Source organism: Perca flavescens, chromosome 11, assembly GCF_004354835.1.
Source record: "Perca flavescens isolate YP-PL-M2 chromosome 11, PFLA_1.0, whole genome shotgun sequence".
Lineage (NCBI taxonomy): Eukaryota > Metazoa > Chordata > Actinopteri > Perciformes > Percidae > Perca > Perca flavescens.
In genome coordinates, this window is record NC_041341.1 from 3,108,091 (window position 1) to 3,120,345 (window position 12,255).

Here is a 12,255-nt window from a genome sequence, read left to right on the forward strand (position 1 = left end):
ACAGGAGAGAGGAACAGAGACTTGTTCTCTTACTGTTTGATCTGTAACCCCAATTGACCAAATAGAATGACCAAATAATCATCAGTGTCAAATCTATAGCTCTAATAATCAAATTATGTGAATGGAACCCCTTTAACTTTACACTCAGTAGTAGGCATCTTCTTCTAGGTTTCAGAAGTTAACATACTATAATGGTTTAACTGAATAGATTATTTTTCCAGATCCTTTCTAACCTACAGTATCAATTGTCCCTAATAGCAAAAACAAAAACAGTGTATCAGTGCAAAGCATTCCTTCATTGCATGAGGCGAGTGTGTGTGTGTGGTAGCACTACCTTCCTCAGCTTTTGGACTCAGTCAAACAGAGGGACAAGTGTTGTTCTTTGTCTGAGGTGTTTTTTGCTTTTTCTTCAGGCATTTACATACCCAATGTCCAAAGTCCTTGCAGTACAAACACTGGTCTGGGTTGTAGGGCTCACCATTTTGCCCACGGTACCCGCCTTGGCCTCTCTCTGGCTCGACCACGTCCTTTGTGGGAGCAGCCTTTTTTTCCCTTCGGGTCCGCGCCCCATATGTTGCCCACCAGCCTGTTGTAACATGCAGACAAACGCTTCAAACATGGTTTTCTCACGTACTCGTTGGTCTTTCCACCCGATGCAGGTGTGACTGATGCTGTTGGTCCTGTCCGATTGTTGAGTCTGTGTCCTCTTCATCCCTCCGTTTCTCCAGCTTGTCTTCCTGATTTTTAGAGAAAGCTCAGAAATAGGCTTTGGTTAGAACTGATGAGGTTATTGTTGCATGTGTGTTTGCATTCTTTCCCTAGATCACTGTTTTCTTAAAACATTCTTTGTTTTTCCTGTAGGCTACTCAGTAGCTTTAAATCCTGTGTCTTAATTATTGATTTTCCCATTAATTTTCTTTCTACTTCTTCTAAAATCTTGCTTTAACATTCTCAGTGTCTTTGTACACAAAGATCCGTTTCTCGGAAAGCCAAAGCTTTATGACCAGTTATGACAGACATCGCAAACAATCTGGTCCATATTTATGAGTCATTTCACCCACTATGGGTCCAGTTGCATCACTGGAATGGGAAATTTCATTTCCCATAATTGATTCTTGGACTTTATAGTATACTATGTCTTGGTCGATGTGATCGTCACCACACCGCAAGGTTATTTGTTCGGGAAACTTACGTGAAAACCCGTGTACAGCCCTGCGGACAAAATCAACTTAATAGTCAAATAACTCGACCTATTTAGTATGTTTTGCCTTGTTGCAGTCGGTCTCTAAATAATCAAGAGGCTCTCTTAGAGTATCATTACAACCCAGACCCAGATCGGGAGCTGGTTCCATAGGAAAGGAGCCTGATAACTGAAGGCTCTGGCTCCCATTCTACTTTTAGAGACTCTAGGTACCACCAGTAACTCTGCATGCTGGGAGCGCAGTGCTCTAGTGGGACAATAGGGTATTAGGAGCTCTTCTAGATATGATGGTGCTAGACCATTTAGAGCTTTGTAGGTCAAGAGAAGGATTTTAAACTCAATCCTGGATTCAACAGGAAGCCAGTGCAGAGAAGCTAATACAGGAGAAATATGATCTCTTTTCTTAGTTCTTGTGAGAACACGCGCTGCAGCATTCTGGATCAGCTGGAGAGTCTTAAGGGACTTATTTGAGCAACCTGACAGTAGGGAATTACAATAGTCCAACCTGGACGTAACAAATGCATGGACTAGTTTTTCAGCGTCGTTTTGAGACAAGATATTCCTAATTTTGGCAATGTTACGAAGATGAAAAAAGGCTGTTCTTGAGGTTTGTTTTAGATGGGCGTTAAAGGATATATCCTGATCAAAAATAACTCCTAGCTCCCAATAACCAGAGCTGGCTTCACATATCGCAGTATAGAGCTCCCAATAACCAGAGCTGGCTTCACATATCGCAGTATAGAGCTCCCAATAACCAGAGCTGGCTTCACATATCGCAGTATAGAGCTCCCAATAACCAGAGCTGGCTTCACATATTGCAGTATAGAGCTCCCAATAACCAGAGCTGGCTTCACATATCGCAGTATAGAGCTCCCAATAACCAGAGCTGGCTTCACATATCACAGTATAGAGCTCCCAATAACCAGAGCTGGCTTCACATATTGCAGTATAGAGCTCCCAATAACCAGAGCTGGCTTCACATATCGCAGTATAGAGCTCCCAATAACCAGAGCTGGCTTCACATATCGCAGTATAGAGCTCCCAATAACCAGAGCTGGCTTCTCAGCGGGTGTATCACTGAGTAGGGAGAAACTGTTAGAGAGGCGAAGACGCTCCGGTTTAGAGCTACCATCATCATGTGCACTCCCTGGTCTAGATCTAACGCTACGCTTCCCTCTAACGCTACGCTTCCCTCTAACGCTACTCTTCCCTCTAACGCTACTCTTCCCTCTAATGCTACGCTTCCCTCTAACGCTACTCTTCCCTCTAACGCTACTCTTCCCTCTAACGCTACTCTTCCCTCTAACGCTACTCTTCCATCTAACGCTACGCTTTCCTCTAACGCTACGCTTCCCTCGGACAGTCACCCACTCGCCCGGCTGCTCGGGGTCTGACGGGGGACAGCTAGCAGAAGCTAAAGAAGCTAGAGAAGCTACAGTATGGTGGTCCGCATTAACTACATGGTGCTGGCTAGCTACGGAAGCATGCGATTCTGATTCCATGGTGCGGAGCCGTGACTCAAACTCACTAAGCCTTGCCTCCAGAGCAGCGAATATACTACATTTATTACATGTATCGTTATCACTAAAGGAGGCAGAGGAATAGCTAAACATTTGACACACAGAGCAAGAAAGAGCAGGAGAGGGAGAGGAATTAGCCATTGCTAATGGCTAAGCTAAAGTAGCTAACAGCGTTTTAACAATTGTAAATTCAGCGAGTCAGTCACTGTAAGTGAAGCTAAGTATAAGTGCTTGAGTAGAACAATTGTAATTCAAATGCAATCCAGGCAAATAGCCGCTAATTTAAACAGTAAAGCAGAGTTCAGTAAGTTTTTGCTGGAGCAGCAAACTAGCGTTTGTAACACGGGAACACCGGAAGTGACACAATACGCTCACCTTACACGTCAGCATGTCCTCCCATGTATATGTGTATGTGTGTGTGTGTGTGTGTGTGTGTGTGTGTGTGTGTTTGCATTTATGTGTGTGTGTGTGTGTGTGTTTGTATTTATGTGTGTGTGTGTGTGTGTGTGTGTGTGTGTGTCCATGTCATCTCTTCTTTAAAGTGATTTGCCTCGGTGAAAGGTGTAAAACATAAACAAACAAACATATTAAACATTAATATGAAATTAAACTATAAACAGAAACATATGTACTGTACATACTGAATAACTGTTGCATAAGAGAAAAGAGGCTGAATGTGTTGAGTGCAGGTTTTAAATAAAAAGCATCTAAACTAGCGTTCTGTCTGTTTCAGGTGATTTCTAATCATCATTATGAACCATTTCAAGGTTCCAGATAATAACTTTAATCTGGTTCATCCTGTGATGTCTCTGGGTCTGACTCTTCCAACGTGTCCGGCCCTTTAAATCTCTATTTGGAAATAAAAATGAGCTCTGAATGTTTTTTTGAGTCAAAAGCTGTCAGAAGTTTATCAGTGATGTCATGTTGCCCTCTGCTGGACTCACGGTCAAACTGTTCTCTTTTCTCTCAATGGACATCTGCAGACACACTTCACACTGTAGTGTAGAAAATATCTGAGTATATATCTATATATATATATATATATATATATATATATATATATATATATATATATATATATACAGTACAGGCCAAAAGTTTGGACACACCTTCTCATTCAATGCATTTTCTTTATTTTCATGACTATTTACATTGTAAATTCTCACTGAAGGCATCAAAACTATGAATGAACACATATCGAATTATGTACTTAACAAAAAAGTGTGAAATAACTGAAAACATGTCTTATATTTTAGATTATTCAAAGTAGCCACCCTTTACTTTTTTGATAACTCTGCAAACCCTTGGTGTTCTCTCAATGAGCTTCATGAGGTAGTCACCTGAAATGGTTTTACCTTCACAGGTGTGCCTTGTCAGGGTTCATTAGTGGAATCTGTTCCCTTATTAATGGGGTTGGGACCATCAGTTGTGTTGTGCAGAAGTCAGGTTGATACACAGCCGACAGCCCTATTGGACAACTGTTCGAATTCATATTATGGCAAGAACCAATCAGCTAAGTAAAGAGAAACAAGTGGCCATCATTACTTTAACAAATGAAGGTCAGTCAGTCCGGAAAATTGCGAAAACTTTGAATGTGTCCCCAAGTGCAGTCGCAAAAACCATCAAGAGCTACAACAAAACTGGCTCACATGAGGACCGCCCCAGGAAAGGAAGACCAAGAGTCACCTCTGCTGCTGAGGATAAGTTCATCCGAGTCACCAGCCTCAGAAATCACAAGTTAACAGCAGCTCAGATTAGAGACCAGATGAATGCCACACAAAGTTCTAGCTGCAGACACATCTCTAGAACAACTGTTAAGAGGAGACTGAATCAGGCCTTCATGGTCAAGTAGCTGCTAGGAAACCATTGCTAAGGAGAGGCAACAAGCAGAAGAGATTTGTTTGGGCCAAGAAACACAAGGAATGGACATTAGACCAGTGGAAATCTGTGCTTTGGTCTGATGAGACCAAATTTGAGATCTGTGGTTCCAACCGCCGTGTCTTTGTGCGACACAGAAAAAGTGAACGGATGGATTCTGCATGCCTGGTTCCCACCGTGAAGCACGGAGGAGGAGGCGTGATGGTGTGGGGGGGCTTTCATGCCTGGTTCTCACCATGAAGCATGGAGGAGGAGGTGTGATGGTGTGGGGGGGCTTTCATGCCTGGTTCCCACCGTAAAGCATGGAGGAGGAGGTGTGATGGTGTGGGGGTGCTTTACTGGTGACACTGTTGGGGATTTATTCAAAATTGAAGGCATACTGAACCAGCATGGCTACCACAGCATCCTGCAGCGACATGCCATCCCATCCGGTTTGCGTTTAGTTGGATCGTCATTTATTTTTCAACAGGACAATGACCCCAAACACACCTCCAGGCTGTGTAAGGGCTATTTGACCAAGAAGGAGAGTGATGGAGTGCTGCACCAGATGACCTGGCCTCCACAGTCACCGGACCTGAACCCAATCGAGATGGTTTGGGGTGAGCTGGACCTCAGAGTGAAGGCAAAAGGGCCGACAAGTGCTAAACATCTCTGGCAACTCCTTCAAGACTGTTGGAAAACCATTTCAGGTGACTACCTCTTGAAGCTCATCAAGAGAATGCCAAGAGTGTGCAAAGCAGTAATCAGAGGAAAGGGTGGCTACTTTGAAGAAACTAGGATATAAGACATGTTTTCAGTTATTTCACTTTTTTGTTAAGTACATAATTCCACATGTGTTCATTCATAGTTTTGATGCCTTCAGTGAGAATCTACAATGTAAATAATCATGAAAATAAAGAAACACATTGAATGAGAAGGTGTGTCCAAACTTAAAGTGCCCATTTTATACTCATTTACAGGTTCATAATTGTATTTAAGGTTGTACCAGAATAGGTTTACATGGTTTAATTTTCAAAAAACACCATATTTTTGTTGTACTGCACAGCTCTCTCACTGCTGTAGATCCTCTTTTCACCTGGTTTCTGTTTTAGCTACAGAGTGAGACCTCTTTTCTTCTTCTTCTTTTGTACTATCTTTGATTGCACTCTCACATGCTCAGTAGCTCACACGTACATCATGTCAGCTAGCTCCATAGACAGTAAAAGAAAGGCTGTTTCTTCAACTTCGGTCAGTTACAAGGCAGGATTAGCTGGTAGACTTCTTCTAAACCAGAGCGCATATGTAAGTAGTTCTTTTGGTAGATTATGGTGAACTTGTGTGTGTTGTAGCAGTGCTTTGCTATTGAGAATGAGGTAGCATGCTATGTTAGCGTTAGCATGCGAGCGTTAGCATTAGCGTTAGCATGCTACGAGCTAATGGTTGCGGTTAGCCAGCTCGTTTCAGACGTCACAATCCAGTCCGATTTTGAACAGCTCACCCGGAGACTGAAGGCAGGACACATTCAGAAACCGTATCTCACTTAGAACACCATGGATGGATTTTTTTCGAAGTTTTTATGCATGTGGAAGCACCAGAGACACAACATAACACCCCAAATCCCAGAAAAAGTTTTTTCTTCATAATATGGGCACTTTAATAACAATAGGACAAATGAAGTCTAGATTATGAGGCCATTTCAGCAGAGCCAACAGCTTCATATGCCATGGAAATGTGAATATGGTGCTGAATTTGCCAGTATTTTAAGAAGATAAATGGTTGGGACCTTGTCATGCAATGACAAAGCTGATATGCTTTATGTGAAGCCCAGTGTTTTGGTGTCAGCAGAAAGACTTCTCTTAGAAAACTGTCCAGTGGAGCCTCTGTCTCCATTCCACCAGACAATGTTGGATGAGCAAGACCAAAGAGAGGCCACTGTAGTCATGTCACTATGCACAGTGGTGGAGCTCTAGGAGACTGGGAATGCACATTTTACATTTGTGGCAAAGCATGATTAAAACTGGTGAAATAAATTATTTTGTGTATCTTTTTTACATAACATTGTGATGAATAAATTCTGTGGCTTGCAGTCAGTGTGCAGGTGTTACTATTTTCATCAACACTTGTTACTTGAATGTATGAAAGGAATTTCTAGGCGTGCATGGTTTTCATTTTTTTATTTCTGTCTTCCTGAAATCATAGAACACACACACATCAGCCTCATACTCGGCTGCACTAACTCAGGATTTACTGATTTCCTTCTCTATAACAACATTATCTTATTTAAACTAAAGAAATGATCACATTACATTAGTACCCACTAGAGCTGTCAATCTTCCTCTATAATACTATTCGAATTCCATTATATATTTTTTAATATTCAAATAATATTTGAATATTTAATGCTCAAATGCAAATAAATAATATGTACTACACTACTCAGGCTTATGCATTGTTGATGGCATTACAAGCATGTGGTTGTTGTTACACGTTCCGTCCACTAGAGGGGCATCCAACATTAGCCTTGAGGGGACCTGCACGCAACTTTGTTTACGAGCACACTGCGACAAACACAAATCAACAGAGTAATGAAACATGATAAACAATTGTAGTGAAGTGGCTCTGTTGTAAAGGCTAACAGTGCTCTGTTAGCACAATGACATCATGTTAGAATGCACAGCCGAAACGTTTCGCTGTAAACTAGCTAGCTAAGTAAGTAACAATGCTAATGGCATTAATAAACCAAACGGTGTTGTCACTACTATTTTAGTGATTTATAAGCAACCTGTTTCTTGCAGATTGTCACGTTACTGAGAATACAGCTATTAAAATGTAATATACAAAGTAGGAGCTAACTCTGACAGCTGTAGGGCAGCTAACATTACCTTTAGCTGTCTTCATCAAGCTCCCAGTTACTATACCTGGCGATGCAGTTTTTTTTTTTTTTTAAGTAGTTTATTTGTCAAGGACAATGCAGCGCACATTATTACATACAATTATCATAGTCAATCCATAACAATGTGAGTAGATGTGTTGCATAAAAAGGTTTCTAGCCAATTGGCTAATTTGCAACCCCAGTCCTTGGTCAGGCCTTTCTAAAAAGTTAATCCAAATATAATTTTTTAATGTCAGTTACACAATCATGCAGCTAATGAATTGTATACTAATACATTACATCAACATTTCGTAGAGTCGTGACCACATTACACAGAGAATCATATCACGTAGCAACGCAAACTCCAGGCACCCGGACACTCACACTCCATCACCTATACCCTAACCATAACCTTGGCAGCGATATACAACCAGCCATGCATCCACAGACAATACATTACTACAACGACAAGAAAACAAAAAGGAGCTAACAAATGTTAACATAAGCTCTTTGGCTTGGTGGAAGTCAATTTTAAAGTCATGTTGAAGCTATTTCCCGTCCTTCTTATGATTACCAGCCGCAGTCTGTCACTCCCCGTGTGCTAACGTTACCCGGTATGCAACGTTAGCTCCGTAATGTTGTACTAACATTATTAGACCTCACAATGCCTTATGTTTCTCACTCCCGCTAAGTTATTGTTCATAAGATGTGACATGAGTGACACATGAGGGTAGTCCAAGGCGAGAAGAGGGAGATTAGCTAACGTTACCCAACATATTCATAAAAAGGTCACATTCGAAAAGTAATTTCAGCATTCGAATAGTATTGATTTTTTTTACTATTCGAATTATATTCAAATTTCGGCATTTGTTCCAACAGCCCTAGTACCCACACTCATATACTACCTCTAGCAACTTATATACATATACAACCCGGTCTCACTGCAGTTCGTGTAAATGTCCACGTTATCCTTAATCTTTTGATACGTGTTCACGGAGACGTTTTTCTCGTTTTTTATGTGTAAATGTCACGTTATTTTCTCGGGGAAAGGACGCCGGGAGGCGGCCAAAAAGGTCGCTCCATAAGCCGGGAGGCGCCCGCGAGGCGGCCCGCTGGGGACGCACCACAATAACGGGTTGGCGGAGGTTGGGTTTAGGAAAAAACTTACGGGGAAATGGCGCCTTAAATGCCGGTAGATGCGCCACAGTAACACGCGGGACAAAACGCCACACGCAGGGACGCTTTTTATATCACTCCCTACCATTTTCGTGCTGTGGCCACAAAATATGCTTCCCATTGAAATACATTACTTAACATTTTAGTGTTGTCCGCCACGTAAAAAACGGCAAAAACGTCACGTTTACACGAACTGCCATGAGACCTGGCTGACATATACATACATAATGAGAGCAACTTTCCCAGTACCTTAAAGCCTGCTATAAAGCCTGCTATAACCCATGTGTATAAATCTGCTATAACCCATGTGTATAATCTGCTATAACCCATGTGTATAATCTGCTATAACCCATATATATAAATCTGGTGACAAACAGGTTAGTAGTTAGTCGACCTATCAGCATCCTACCAGCCATCTCAAAGGTCATTGAAACTGTAAACACCTTCCCAGGTGAACCTGGTTCTCCAGGGGGAATGTGCCCATGGAGCCAAAACCAGGGATGTCTGTCTGTCTGTCTGTCTGTCTGTCTGTCTGTATGTATATCATTTTTTATTTTAGTAATTTTCAATGAAAATGACATTGACATGAGCTGTTATGATGCTGATATTTTAATGTGCAACAGTGACACCACAGACTATAGACAAATATATATATATATATATATATATATATATATATATATATATATATATATATATATATAACCAAACTTCTCTGACTTGTACATTTCTCTGGCTTCAATAATTAATAATGGCTGGTCTGTTGCTACAAGATGATCCACACTCACTTATTAAGCCAAAACCTAGGGTGATACCAATGTTTATTTACCTCTTCTTGTTTTGGGTGGATGGCCTGATCTTTACTACGTTTCTTTCCCTCTTCTTGTTTTGGTTGGACGGTCTGATATTTACTACGTTTCTTTATCTCTTCTTGTTTTGGTGGGACGGTCTGATATTTACTATGTTTCTTTAACTCTTCTTGTATTTGTTGGATGGCCCGGTCATTTCTTGGACAGCGCAGTAATCCTCTCTGAGTCTCGTGGAAGAGAACGTGAACATCCAACACGACGTTCTGAAAGGTTTCAGACCATCTTCTGACATTAGTTGAATAGTTGGGGTCTCTGGTGTGATGCATCAGCACTAGGATGACTGGTTTACTTCCAGATGACACTGAAACAGGAGACAAAGGTTAGAGAGGGACTTCCTGTAAAGAAGAACATGCAGGGAAATGATACAGGAGTGGATGTTACCCTCTTCCATACAGGAAGGAACAGCTCATCGTCCCCACATTCACTCATTAATCACTTGTACCAAAATATGAGTTATGAGACAACGGGACACGAAGACTGTCTGACGAGGCGACGTCACTCAAAAACTACAGGAGGTATGCAACATGACCCCACACAAACTACAACAGAAACTCTTTAAACTGATCTAGTCTCCTCTGTAACATATAAAAAGTCTGAAGAGATCCAAGTGGGGAAAAATATTTTAACTAACAGATATCACCATAAATCTTAATCTTAAACTTTTATGTTTAATTCTGCAAATTAATCATTATCTTATTAAATATGTGCTAATTATATAATAACCCTTAAAGAGGAGACTTTTAGGAGTGATTTTTTTAACCCTAACCTCCATCTTTTTATCACCTTAACTCAGTATTTTTGGTGTCTAGACCTAACCTAACTGGGACCGTTTCACAATGTAAACCACCATGTTTAAAACCACCACCGTTACCTTCTCTGGTTCAGATATGAGGACGTATTTCCTGCAGCCACTAGTTTATGAAATGCCCCTGTGGGTTGTATTTGGGGACCAACCACCCATATTGTAGGATGGTTTGTAGAGGGGCCTGGATCAAAAGCGAGCTGTGGGCCCTGATGAACACAGAGCTACTGTAATATTCTTTACTGCTGTCATCGAGTATGCACGTCATGCATATCAAGCAAGATGATTGGCTAATTCATCTCCTGTCAGGAGGTGTTTGTACATACAGTACAGGCCAAAAGTTTGGACACACCTTCTCATTCAATGTGTTTCCTTTTTATTTTCATGACTATTTACATTGTAGATTCTCACTGAAGGCATCAAAACTATGAATGAACACATATGGAATTATGTACTCAACAAAAAAGTGAAATAACTGAAAACATGTCTTATATTTTAGATTCTTCAAAGTAGCCACCCTTTGCTTTTTTATTAATAAGGGAAATAATTCCACTAATTAACCCTGACAAAGCACACCTGTGAAGGTAAAACCATTTCAGGTGACTACCTCATGAAGCTCATTGAGAGAACACCAAGGGTTTGCAGAGTTATCAAAAAAAGCAAAGGGTGGCTACTTTGAAGAATCTAAAATATAAGACATGTTTTCAGTTATTTCACACTTTTTTGTTAAGTACATAATTCCATATGTGTTCATTCATAGTTTTGATGCCTTCATGAGAATCTACAATGTAAATAGTCATGAAAATAAAAAGGAAACACATTGAATGAGAAGGTGTGTCCAAACTTTTGGCCTGTACTGTGTATATGCAAATGTAAAGAAACAGCCACAGAAACTGTGTTCATGTTCAGCTGAAGAAACAGAACTCAGCTTCAGACAGAACTCAGCTTCAGACAGAACCTGAGCTGCAGAATCACCTGAACGTTAGTCCTGAACAAAGTCCTTCTGTTACCTGAATCCTCTCTCATGGCTGCCTCCACATCTGATCCAACACGAGATGTGATTGGACAGAAGACGATGATGACATCACATTCCTGCAGGTTTCTAGTGGTCTCCACCGCTGTACTTCTCTTCACTTGTTCCAGTAAGACCTGATCAGCACCAAAGGTCTGACCAGTGACGACCAGGAACACCTTCACTGTGGCTTTAGTCCAGAAAGATGATGAAGATGAAGAGGGCTTTGCTGAAATATGAACAAACGGTTAATATTTATACATTTTAAAAGGTAATAAATGGTTAAAGTGGTGAAAGAACCTGGTAGTAAAATGACACTCACCTTTGTAATCTGGCTCCTCAGATCTCTCTGAGTAATTTGGTCCTAATGAGACATAAAGTATAATTTACTGTCAGAACCAGATTCATTAATCTAGTTCAACTGTTGCTGAACAAAGGCAGAGTTTGATTCCCTCCAGCTGCACTGTGACACCATTTGTATCAAATATTTACTTAAGGTAAAGTATTAATACTGTGATAAATACCCTGATACAATAAAAGTCCTGGATTCAGAATATTACTAACTAGTTAGTTGATTTTAATCATGAATGGTGTCATGTGTTAACAGTCAGTGTCCTGTTGAAACAGAGCTGTGTAGCTCCACTGATCCTCCACCTCTATGGAAAACTCTGAGTCTGTAAATCTGAATCAAGGATTAAGTTAGAGGCCTAAATACAGCAGTGTTATCTAACCCTGTTCCCCTGGACAGGAACCAAGATATAAAGAAGTTAAACAAATAGAGATGGTAACCTTCGGCAGATTTCTGGAGTAAATATTGAGAAAGACACATTTGTAGATCCTTGGGGTCAGGTGGAGTTTTTTTCCTCCAGCTTTCCACCAAATGTTGAGCAGCTACAGAGAGAACAGAAAGGTAAAGTCTTATTGGTTAATCACATCTATCTTTAAT